Source organism: Lipotes vexillifer, unplaced genomic scaffold, assembly GCF_000442215.2.
Source record: "Lipotes vexillifer unplaced genomic scaffold, Lipotes_vexillifer_v1.1 scaffold2648, whole genome shotgun sequence".
In the NCBI taxonomy this organism is placed as follows: domain Eukaryota; kingdom Metazoa; phylum Chordata; class Mammalia; order Artiodactyla; family Lipotidae; genus Lipotes; species Lipotes vexillifer.
Window position 1 is genome coordinate 307,911 of NW_006793424.1, and position 13,334 is coordinate 321,244.

At 43.9% G+C, this 13,334-nt stretch overlaps 1 protein-coding gene across 1 annotated transcript in view; it reads right to left on the reverse strand.

Moving 5' to 3' along the window:
• The window catches only part of CPAP (centrosome assembly and centriole elongation protein), a 55,308-nt gene that overhangs the window by 14,400 nt on the left and 27,574 nt on the right, over nt 1–13,334 (reverse strand). The window lies entirely within an intron of this gene.

Sequence of the window (13,334 nt, forward strand, 5' to 3'; positions counted from 1 at the left end):
GGGGGGGGGGGGGGGGGAGGGAAAGCATTACTAGAACTGAAACAACGCGAGAGGAGAGACAAGACACATCAACAAAACAGAACTGCCAGCCTATCACAGACAGCAGCAAAAGGAATGTCAGTGACACTGGGTTCTCAGGAGAAGGAGTGGGGTTCAGGCTAGAGTCTCACCTCATGCCATCCGGAAGTCAGGACACAGAGGAGGCGGAGACGCCACTTGGCAGCCAGCGCGCTACACTGTGCTAGGCGATGAAGGTCTAAGCTAAGACAGCAAGTGAAGCAGAGAGACATGGATGGGGTTATGTGGGGAAAAAAACAGAAACAGGAATCCATGACTAACTGAGGGAAGAGCAGAAGCAGCAAAAAGAATAAAAGATTCCAGGTCAGAACTCCCAGCCCTGAAACTGGGTCTCTCAGGAATTCATGAGAAGAACCGGGTCTAAGAAAATGAGTTGTTTCAGATGGACCGAATGACATAAGTTCAGAAACTCCTGGAAATGCCTGGAAGCTATTTGCAACCTATGAACAAAAGTCACTACCTGCAGCCACCTGGGTACAAGTTATGGCAAGTGACTGAGAGCAGAGGAAAGTTTAGGCAGAAGCAAGAAAGCGTCTCCAGCAGCTGGGCCAAGCCTGCCTCACGAACACGCGTGTGCCTGGATACCACCCACCCTCTCGGAAGACTCACAGCAGTCAGCAGAGCAGCGCGGGCAGCAGAGGGAGAAACTAGGGCTCAGAGGGCTCCTGCGCAGGGTGTTAACACCACAGAGGTGGCTCGGCACCCGGCTGAGGCTAAGGTTCGAATCCCAGCTCTGTGCCTTGGAAGCGCTTGGAGCAAGGTCATTACCTTCCTGAGCGCCTGCCTTCCTATTTATAAATTGTGGGTGCAACCGAGAGACGAGCAATGTCTAACTGGCAACCACTGCCATCGTGTGGGAAAACAAACTCATTACTACTAAAACGGTAACGCGTTAAGTCTAAATGAGTTAAGAGTTCAAAGCCGAATAAGCCAGAGGTAGACAAATGCTATATGGCATCACTTATATGTAGAATCTTAGGGGGAAAAAAAGCTGTCTTCAAAGAACGGAACAGCAGTTTCCAGGGGCTGGGGGGAGAGGGAAATGGGGAGACACAGGTCAAAGGACACAGACTCTGACTTATAGGAAAGAACAAGTTCTGAGGAGCCAGTGGCAGCATGGGCTGCAGTTAACAACACCGTGCTGTGCACTGAAAACTGAGAGCAGATCTTAAGTGTTCTCACCACGCACACGCACACACAGAGTTAACTTGATTGTGGTAATCATTCCACAGCGCATACATATATCAAATCATCACACTGTAAACTTTAATACCTACAGTTATATATTTCAGTTATTTCTCAATAAAGTTAAAAATGCAAAAGCAACATTTATAACATATCTACTATCTATCAGGTACTGTTAAGTCCTTGAATACAAAGAACGAAACACGGATCGCAGGGGACTTGTGTTAGGAGGTGACAGGGGCCTGGGAGAGAAGCAGAGCAGGCGGGAGGGGTCCAGGCTGCTGGGCAGGAGGCGCATGCAGAAGGCCAGCCGTGGTCCTAACTGCGGGAGCCTCAGCGAGCAGAGTGCTGAGAGAGACAGAGGACACACTGCGTGGTGGCTGCCCGGGGACGCACGTTCCCAGAAGCACCAGCAGACACACCACGAAGAAAGGTGCCAGCCCAGTCGTACAACATCAAGAGGCCAGCCAGCTGGGGAGGGTTGTAGACGATGTGAAAAAGGCAGAAAGACACCAGATCTTATAGGAACTCGAAGCCATCGCAAGGGCTGGGGCTCTTATTACAAGAAAAAAGTAGAGTCGCGGAAGGGCTGCAAGCAGAGGGGACGTGGCCTGACTTCCTTCAGGAAGGATCGCTGGCCACTGTGTGGGGAGAAACCACAGGGACAAGGGCAAGGACAGAGGCCGGGCAGCCAGTGAGTCCAGTAACTCGGACATGGAAACTCAGATCTGGGCAGGTGTTCTGACAGAACAGCATGGGGTGTAGGAGAAAGAGAAGAGAAGGACTCTAATTTCTGGCCCGAGCTGGAGATGGCTGGGGAGGGTGATGGGACAGGGGATGTGAGGTGTCCAGCCGCCGGTCAGACACATTGGCCACGCAGAGAGCGATCCAGGCCGGGGCTGACGTCCGGGAGCCTTCAGCACATTAAGCATTATTTAAGCCAAGAAACTAGACAAGACCATCGAGGAAGGACAGGTCGGCCTCCCTGATGGATGAACTCCACCATTAAGTTAAAGAGGAGGAAAAGCAAGAGGAGACGAGACGGTAACCCGAGCATCTGGCGCCCCGGGACCCATGAGCTGCTAAACTGCCACTGGGGCTGTCCTGGCAGGGGGGCTGGCAGTGCCACAGGAGCGGGTTCAGAGCAGCAGTGTGGACTAAAGCACAGAGAAAACAAGAGGCAAGATTTGGAGGCAGAGATAAAGACAACGCTTTCAAGGCATCTGCTGCAAGGAAAAAGGAACAGGGGTGTGGCCGACAGGGGGCGTGGAGTCGTCCAGCAAGCGTGTCACTGAGGGGAAGACCCAGCGGCGTGAGGATGGACGGCGGGGGGTGGGGGGAAGCGCCGTGTGGGGCCTTGGGTGCACGAGGTGGCCCCAGGGCGAGGACCAGGGGCAAGTCCTCAGCCAGGCCGAAGCAGGGCCTTCGGGGGAGAGCGAGGGCACAGGGGTGGGAGGGGACAGAGCGCGACAGGCCCGCCTCAGGTTGTGCTAACGGCAAAGTGAGCCTGTTCCCCGTGACGTTTCTCTTTCAGCTAAATTACGTGTTACGGGCACAGAGACGGCGTAGGCAGGAAATGCCAGGGATGTAGTTTTGTCACACAAAATATGACCACTTGAGAAAAGGGAGCACAGAATACATTTAAAGTAATGATTACAGTGACAGACTCTGGTTTTTTGTTTGTTTGTTTTTTCTTTTTGCGGCACGCGGGCCTCTCACTGTTGTGGCCTCTCCCGTTGCGGAGCATAGGCTCCGGACGCGCACACCCAGCGGCCATGGCTCACGGGCCCTCCCGCTCCGCGGCATGTGGGATCCTCCTGGACCGGGTCACGAACCCGCGTACCCTGCATCGGCAGGCGGACTCTCAACCACTGCGCCACCAGGGAAGCCCAAGTCTGGGGTTTAAGTACACAAGAAGATAAGACCAGCTGGTTTGAAAGTCCTAATGGGAATAAAAGGTTACTGGAGTCAGAGTAATAAAAGGAGTGACAACTATTAAGGACTTCGTCACAAAAGGCTAGGAAATAGGGTTTAAAATAACAGCTGGAGTTTGCAAGCATTAGTAACTAGGGGGAAAGAGGCTCTCCGGTCTTAAAGCTGTGGGAAACAACATCAAAATAAGCTCAATGAAGCACGTTTTCACTAAAAGACCAATCAGCAGAAAGAGAAAGGTTACTATTAGAGAAAATACACAATGTGGAGATGGATAAAGGGCTGGCAGAGGGTCTATGCAGTGTCTAGCATGGCAGGCTAAGGAGTCTGCGTTCTACCCCAAGAGGAAGCCAGCAGATGCTGGAGGAAAGGGAACGAGACAGACACTGAAGCTAAGAGATCAGGACAAACACAGGTCAGACAAGAAAAGAGGCGGGAGGGAGAGAAAGGGTCAGGATAAAAAAGTTATAGAGGAGATAAAGTCAAAGGAACTTACTGTCTGACTTGAATTGGATTTGAAAGTGAAGGTGTCCAGATTTCCAGCCTGAGTGAACGTGCAAAAAGTCAGAAGGAAAGGCAGATTCAGTAGGGACGGGGTGAGTTAAGTTTGAACCACCCAAAGCAAGCTGACCAGCTCACCAGAGCACCTCACAAGTCATGGGCCCTTAAATATCTGCTGGATGAGGAAACAGATGCGCAGGTCTCTAGTCAGCGGAGATCTGACTGAACACCAGTGTGCAAGTAGTCAATGAAACCTCACAGTATGAAAATCAGAATAATACGTGACTAAGACACAAAAATCAGTGGGAACTCATGACCTCAGAAAGGCCTGTGCCCCCAGCTCTGTCACTACCACAGACTCCAACAGGAAGGGGGGCACTGTGACCCTGCGCCCACCCTCAGGCAGACCCAAATGCTAAGATGAAAGGAAGAGGCCTCCTCACAGACAGCGGATTTCAGATCTGCAGCAGGTTTGAGGGGGGGAGAAACGCAAAACACCAGGTGGTCTGAAGTCATCGATTATCACAGAAAGCAGGGATAACTTTTGAAAATTCAAAGCAACAGCAATGCTAAAGGACAAGGAAGCTAATGTACTTAAAGGGTTCCCACTGGTCAAGTTGGGACCAACTGATTATCAATAGGAACTGTGATAATTAGAGCAACCTGAGTCTGCGGCAGGCTATAAATGTGAATTCCAGGAGGACAGAAACGTCTCATCGACAATTCTCCACTCCCACCCCCATCTCCAGGAGGTGAGGTCTCTAGACCAACACTGCCCAGGGCTTTCTGCAACAGTGGGTGTGTCGTAGACCTGCACTGTCCAGCGTGACAGCTACCAGCCACCCGTGACTATCAAGCACTTGAAATGTGGCTAATGTGACTGAGAAACTGAATTTTTAGTTTCACTTAATTTCAACTAACTTAAATTTAAGTAGTCACATGCGGCTAATGGCCAGCAGACTGGACAGAACACGTTCACAGAGGAGAGGATACACTTCCTGAGGGAGAGGCACCAGGTTACAACAGAGTAAAATTTATGTGTTATTCACATATAATAAAGTCAAACTACAGCAAGAAAGCTTGTCTGCTCTGGTTTGAATCACTTTGGAAGAAGTAATCAGGTCCTGAGCTATGAGAAAGAGGACAAGGTGGGGGGAATCGACCTTAATGGGTAGTCAAATATATTGGGTGGTCTGAGAAGGTTGGGTTTTTTTTTTAATCTCATAAGGTTTTGATAACATAGCAATGTATCAAGTCAGTACTGCTTTACTCCTAGGAGATTCAGAAACAAGAAAAATAAATGACAAACCCATTGTGCAGATATTTTAGGCTATGGTTTTAAATTCAGTATAAAAGTTTTCTGATAGCTAAATTTGGTTTTGGTTACTGCTTAAAATATTTGAAGTGTTAACACACACACACAAAAACACGCCAAATTTGTATTATTATAGATTATAATAGTAATCTATATTATAGACTATTTAAAAGAAATTCAGGGACGTCCTTGGTGGTCCAGAGGTTAAGAATCTGCCTTCCAGGTGCAGAAGGGGAGGCAGCACTTCCAAAGGTGGGCCTCTGGAGTGTGGAGTTTTGGAGTTTGGAGATAAGGCCCTGGGAGCATCGTGATTAACTCACCAAGACCAAAGGTCTGCATGAGCCTGACTTTTCTGATTGCTGCTTTGGCTCTACTGTTCATATGGCCCTCAATGACTGGATGGTGCCCATCTGCACTGAAAGACTGGAGACCAAGATGGCGGAGTAGAAGGACGTGCTCTCACTCCCTCCTGTGAGAACACCAGAATCACAACTTGGTGCTGGACACTCATCGACAGGAGGACACTGGAACTCACCCAAAAAGATACCCCACATCCAAAGACAAAGGAGAAGCCACAGTGAGATGGTAGGAGGGGTGCAATCACAGTAAAATCAAATCCCATAACTGCTGGGTGGGTGACTCATAGACTGGAGAACACTTATACCACAGAAGTCCACCCACTGGAGTGAAGGTTCTGAGCCCCACGTCAGGCTTCCAAACCTGGGGGTCCAGCAACAGGAGAAGGAATTCCTAGAGAATCAGACTTTGAAGCCCAGTGGGAATTGATTACAGGACTTCAACAGGACTGGGGGAAACAGAGACTCCACTCTTGGAGGGCACACACCAAGTAGTGAGCGCATCAGGACCCAGGGGAAGGAGCAGAGACCCCATGGGAGACTGAACCAGACCTCCCTGCTAGTGTTGGAGGGTCTCCTGCAGAGGTGGGGGGGGGGGGGGGGGTGGTGCTGTGGTTCACCGTGGGGGCAAGGACACTGGCAGCAGAAGTTCTGGGAAGTACTCCTTGGCAATGAGCCCTCACAGAGTCTGTCATTAGCCCCACCAAAGAGCCCAGGTAGGGTCCAGTGTTGGGTTCCCTTAAACCAAACAACAAACAGGGAGGGAACCCAGCCCCACCCATCAACAGTCAAGCAGATTAAAGTTTTACTGAGCCCTGCCCACCTGAGCGACACCCAGCTCTACCCACCACCAGTCCCTCCCATCAGGAAACTTGCACAAGCCTCTTAGATAGCCTCATCCACCAGAGGGCAGACAGCAGAAGCAAGAAGAACTACAATCCTGCAGTCTGTGGAAAAAAAACCACATTAACAGAAAGATAGACAAGATGAAAAGGCAGAGGGCTACATACCAGATGAAGGAACAAGATAAAACCCTAGAAAAACAACTAAATGAAGTGGAGATAGGCAACCTTTCAGAAAAAGAATTCAGAATAATGATAGTGAAGGTGATCCAGGACCTCAGAAAAAGAATGGACGCAAATATCGAGAAGATGCAAGAAATGTTTAACAAAGACCTAGAAGAATTAAAGAACAAACAAACAGGGATGAACAATACAATAACTGATATGAAAACTACACCAGAAGGAATCGATAGCAGAATAACTGAGGCAGAAGAACAGATAAGTTACCTGGAAGACAGAATGGTGGAATTCACTGCTGCGGAACAGAATAAAGAAAAAAGAATGAGAAGAAATGAAGACAGCCTAAGAGACCTCTGGGACAACATTAAACGCAACAACATTCACATTATAGGGGGTGTCCCAGAAGGAGAAGAGAGAGAGGAAGGACCAGAGAAAATATCTGAAGAGATTAGAGTCGAAAACTTCCCTAACATGGGAAAGGAAACAGCCACCCAAGTCCAGGAAATGCAGCGAGTCCCATACAGGACAAACCCAAGGAGAAACACGCCAAGACACACAGTAATCAAATAGGCAAAAATTAAAGACAAATTACTGAAAGCAGCAAGGGAAAAACAACAAATAACATACAAGGGAACTCCCATAAGGTTAACAGACAATTTCTCAGCAGAAACTCTACAAGCCAGAAGGGAGTGGCACAATATACTTCAAGTGATGAAAGGGAAGAACCTACAACTAAGATTACCCAGCAAGGATCTCATTCAGATTCCATGGAGAAATCAAAAGCTTTACAGACAAGCAAAAGCTAAGAGAATTCAGCACCACCAAACCAGCTCTACAACCAATGCTAAAGGAACTTCTCGAAGTGGGAAACACAAGAGAAGAAAAGAACCTACAAAAACAAACCCAAAACAATTAAGAAAATGGTAATAGGAACATACATATCGATAATTACCTTAAATGTGAATGGATTAAATGCTCCAACCAAAAGACACAGGCTTGCTGAATGGATACAAAAACAAGACCCATATATATGCTGTCTACAAGAGACCCACTTCAGACCTAGGGACACATACAGACTGAAAGTGAGGGGATGGAAAAAGATATTCCATGCAAATGGAAATCAAATGAAAGGTGGAGTAGCAATACTCATATCAGACAAAATAGACTTTAAAATAAAGAATGTTATAAGAGACAAGGAAGGACACTACATGATGATTAAGGGATCAATCCAAGAAGAAGATATAACAATTATAAATATATAGGCACCCAACATAGGAGCACCTCATCTAACAGCTGTAAAAGAGGAAATTGACTGTAACACAATAATAGTGGGGGACTTTAACACCTCACTTACACCAATGGACAGATCATCCAAAATGAAAATAAATAAGGAAACACAAGCTTTAAATGACACAACAGACCAGATAGATTTAATTGATATTTATAGGACATTCCATCCAAAAACAGCAGATTACACTTTCTTCTCAAGTGTGCATGGAACATTCTCCAGGATAGATCACATCGTGGGTCACAAATCAAGCCTCAGTAAATTTAAGAAAATTGAAATCATATCAAGCATCTTTTCTGACCACAACACTATGAGATTAGAAATGAATTACACGGAAGAAAACGTAAAAAACACAAACACATGGAGGCTAAACAATACGTTACTAAATAACCAAGAGATCACTGAAGAAATAAAAAAGGAAATCAAAAAATACATAGAGACAAATGACAATGAAAACACGACGATCAAAAAACTATGGGATGAAGCAAAAGCAGTTCTAAGAGGAAAATATATACCTATACAAGCCTACCTCAAGAAACAAGAAAAATCTCACACAATCTAACCTTACACCTAAAGGAACTAGAGAAAGAAGAACAAACAAAACCCAAAGTTAGCAGAAGGAAAGGAATCATAAAGATCAGAGCAGAAATAAATGAAATAGAAACAAAGAAAACAATAGCAAAGATCAATAAAACTAAAAGCTGGTTCTTTGAGAAGATAAACAAAATTGATAAACCATTAGGCAGACTCATCAAGAAAAAAAGGGAGAAGCCTCAAATCAACAGAATTAGGAATGAAAAAGGCGAAGTAACAACTGACACTGAAGAAATACAGAGGAACATGAGACATTACTACAAGCAACTATATGCCAATAAAATGGACAACCTGGAAGAAACGGACAAATTCTTAGAAAGGTATAACCTTCCATAACTGAACCAGGAAGAAACAGAAAATATGAACAGACCAATCACAAGTGATGAAACTGAAACTGTGATTAAAAATCTTCCAACACACAAAAGTCCAGGACCAGAAAGCTTCACAGGTGAATTCTATCGAACATTTAGAGAAGAGCTAACACCCATCCTTCTCAAACTCTTCCAAAAAACTGCAGGGGGAAGAACACTCCCAAATTCGTTCTGCAAAGCCACTATCACCCTGATACCAAAACCAGAAAAAGATATCACAAAAAAAGAAAATTACAGACCAATATCACTGATGAATATAGACGCAAAAATCCTGAACAAAACCTGGCAAATAGAATGCAACAACACATTAAAAGGATCATACACCATGATCAAGTGGGATTTATCCCAGGGATGCAAGGATTCTTCAGTATGTGCAAATCAATCAATGTGATACAGCATATACACAAATTAAGGAATAAAAACCATATGATCACCTCAATAGATGCAGAAAAAGCGTTTGACAAAATTCAACACCGATTTATGATAAAAACTCTCCAGAAAGTTGGCACAGGGGGAACCTACCTCAACATAATAAAGGCCATATATGACAAACTGACACAAAACATCATTCTCAATGGTGAAAAACTGAAAGCATTTCCTCTAAGATCAGGAACAAGACAAGGATATCCACTCTCACGGCTATTATCCAACATAGTTTTGGAAGTTATAGCCACGGCAATCAGAGAAGAAAAAGAAATAAAAGGAATACACATTGGAAAAGAAGAAGTAAAACTGTCCCTGTTTGCCGATGACATGATACTATACATAGAGAATCCTAAAAATGCCACCAGAAAACTACTAGAGCTAATCAGTGAATTTGGAAAAGTTGCAGGATACAAAATTAATGCACAGAAATCTGCATTTCTATACACTAATGATGAAAAATCTGAAAGAGAAATTAAGAAAACTCTCCCATTTACCACTGCAACAAAAAGAATAAAATACCTAGGAATAAACCTACCTAGGGAGACAAAAGACCTGTATGCAGAAAACTATAAGACACTGATGAAAGAAATTAAAGATGATACCAACAGATGGAGAGAAATACCATGTTCTTGGATTGGAAGAATCAATACTGTGAAAATGACTATACTACCCAAAGCAATCTACAGATTCAACGCAATCCCTATCAAATTACCAATGGCATTTCTTACGGAACTAGAACAAAAAATCTTAAAATTTGTATGGAGACACAAGAGACCTCGAATAGCCAAAGCAGTCTTGAGGGGAAAAAACAGAGCTGGAGGAATCAGACTCCCTGACTTCAGACTATACTACAAAGCTACAGTAATCAAGACAATATGGTACTGGCACAAAAACAGAAACACAGATCAATGGAACAAGATAGAAAGCCCAGAGATAAACCCACACACCTATGGTCAACTAATCTATGACAAAGGAGGCAAGGATATACAATGGAGAAAAGACAGTCTCTTCAATAAGTGGTGCTGGGAAAACTGGACAGCTACATGTAAAAGAATGAAGTTAGAACACTCCCTAACACCATACACAAAAATAAACTCAAAATGGATTCATGACCTAAATTTAAGACCGGACACTATAAAACTCTTAGAGGAAAACATAGGAAGAACACTCTTGGACATAAATCACAGCAAGATCTTTTTTGATCCACCTCCTAGAGTAATGGAAATAAAAACAAAAGTAAACAAATGGGACCTAATGAAACTTCAAAGTTTTTGCACAGCAAAGGAAACCATAGACAAGATGAAAAGACAACCCTCAGAATGGGAGAAAATATTTGCAGACGAATCAATGGACAAAGGATTAATCTCCAAAATATATAAACAGCTCATGAAGCTCAATATTAAAGAAACAAACAACCCAATCCAAAAATGGGCAGAAGACCTAAATAGACATTTCTCCAAAGAAGACATACAGATGGCCAAGAGGCACATGAAAAGCTGCTCAACATCACTAATTATTAGAGAAATGCAATCAAAACTTCAATGAGGTATCATCTCTCACCAGTTAGAATGGGCATCATCAGAAAATCTACAAACAAATGCTGGAGAGGGTGTGGAGAAAAGGGAACCCTCTTGCACTGCTGGTGGGAATGTAAACTGATACAGCCACTATGGAAAACAGTATGGAGGCTCCTTAAAAAACTAAAAATAGAATTACCATATGATCCAGCAATCCCACTACTGGGCATATACCCGGAGAAAACCACAATTCAAAAAGACACATGCACCCCAATGTTCACTGCAGCACTATTTACAATAGCCAGGTCATGGAAGCAACCTAAATGCCCATCAACAGACGAATGGATAAAGAAGATGTGGTACATATATACAATGGAATATTACTCAGCCATAAAAAGGAACGAAATTGAGTCATTTGTTGAGACGTGGATGGATCTAGAGACTGTCATACAGAGTAAAATAAGTCAGAAAGAGAAAAACAAATATTGTATATTAATGCATGTATGTGGAACCTGGAAAAATGGTACAGATCAACAAGTTTGCAGGGCAGAATTTGAGACACAGATGTAGAGAATAAATGTATGGACACCAAGGGGGGAAAGCCACGGGGGAGCGGGTGGTGGGGATGGTGGTGTGCTGAATTGGGCGATTGGGATTGACATGTATACACTGATGTGTATAACACTGATGACTAATAAGAACCTGTTGTATAAAAAAATAATAAAATTCAAAAATTAAAATTAAAAAAAAATCTGCCTTCCAGGGCTTCCCTGGTGGCACAGTGGTTAAGAATCTGCCTGCCAATGCAGGGGACACAGGTTCAAGCCTTGGTCCGGGGAGATCCCACATGCCGCGGAGCAACTAAACCCATGCACCACAACTACTGGGCCCACATGTCATAACTACTGAAACCCGCATGTCTAGAGCCCATGCTCTGCAACGAGAAGCCACTGCAAGGAGAAGCCTGCACCGCAATGAAGAGTAGCCCCCACTCGCCACAACTAGAGAAAGCCCACACGCAGCAAAGAAGACCCAATGCAGCCAAAAATAAATAAATAAAATAAAAAATTTTTTTAATTTTTAAAATTTAAAAAAAGAATATGCCTTCCAATGCAGGGGATGTGGGTTCTATCCCTGGTCGGGGAACTAAGATCCCACATGTTGTGGGGCAACTAAGACCACACGCTCTAGAGCCCACACGCCACAACTAGAGAGAAGCCCGTGCACCACAATGTAGACGCTGTGAGCCGCAACAGAAGATGCTGCATGTTACAACTAAGACCCAACGGAGAGGGTTAGGGAGAGTGGGAGACAGGGAAAGAGAAAAGAAATTCAATTACATTTAACACTAATTTTAATCTTTTACCTTTCAGGCAAAGAGCAAAAAACACTCTTAAAATTGCTAGTAGAATTTTACATTGGCATGACAGGGACTTCCCAGGTGGCGCAGTGGTTAAGAATCCGTCTGCCAATGCAGGGGACACAGGTCGAGCCCTGGTCCAGGAAGATCCCACATGCCACGGAGCAACTAAGCCCGTGAGCCACAACTACTGAGCCCACGTGCTACAACTACTGAAGCCCACGCGCCTAGAGCCCGTGCTCCGCAGCAAGAGAAGCCACCACAATGAGAAGCCTGCGCACTGCAACAAAGAGTAGCCTCCACTCGCCACAACTAGAGAAAGCAACGAGGTTGCTTGCAGCAACGAAGACCCAATGCAGCCAAAAAGAAAAAAACAAATTGTCGTGATATTTATGGCGGGATAACCTGGCAATATCTACTAAGTACACACCCTTCAGCCTAGAAATTTCATTTGCAGGACTTTATCCCACAGACACGCTTGCATATACATAAGCTACAAACAGGGACGGATGAGTTTATTTTGTTCACTACTTCCTCCCCAGTACACGCCTGCTATACAGGCTGTACTCAATAACCACACGTTAAATGACTGTGCGGAATGACTGCGAGAGGAGGCATGCACAGGGTTATTCAGGAGAGCACGTCTTCTACACAGAAGAAGAGCAGAAATAACATAAATGCTTGGTTAGGTAAATTACGGCACTTCCATATAATGCAGCTTTTATAATGCATTTATTTTCAATGGTAAAATAAAGGAGAATGCTCTTTACGTTAAGACGTAAAATGATTTTAATATACTACCATTACTTTGTTTTTTGGTTTTTTTTAATTGGGAATATACATATGTATTTGCTTAGAATTTCTCTGAAAAGATGCAAAAGACTGGTAACACCAGATACCTCAAAAGAGAGGTAAATCAGGTGCCAGGGCAAGGGTGAGACGGAGAGATTTCACAGCACCTCTTTTTGTACCCTTTGAATAGGAATATATTACCTTTTGAAATAAAAACTTTAATAGATTGTTAAAATCTAACATTTATTAGATATAATAAACCAAGCATGAACCAAAACATAATGGCACGTTTCCGTCTACAGAAATAAATAGAATTAAAGACCCTAATAGACACGGCATGTGGTAACTGAAGCTAACTGAAGCTAAGACTAATCAAGGATGGTGCACTATATATGAAAGGAAGGAAGCAAAGGCCGGGACTCAAAAAAACTAGTATTTAAAATATGAAAGTGGAAGATGAGTTTGTATTTTATGCTATAAATAATAGAAAGCCATTTAAAATTTTTCTTTTGGTAAACTGAAGTTTTACTTTTTTTTTTTTTTTTTTTTTTTTTTTTTTTTTTTTTTTTTTTTGTTGCGCGCCCCTCCCTTTTTTTG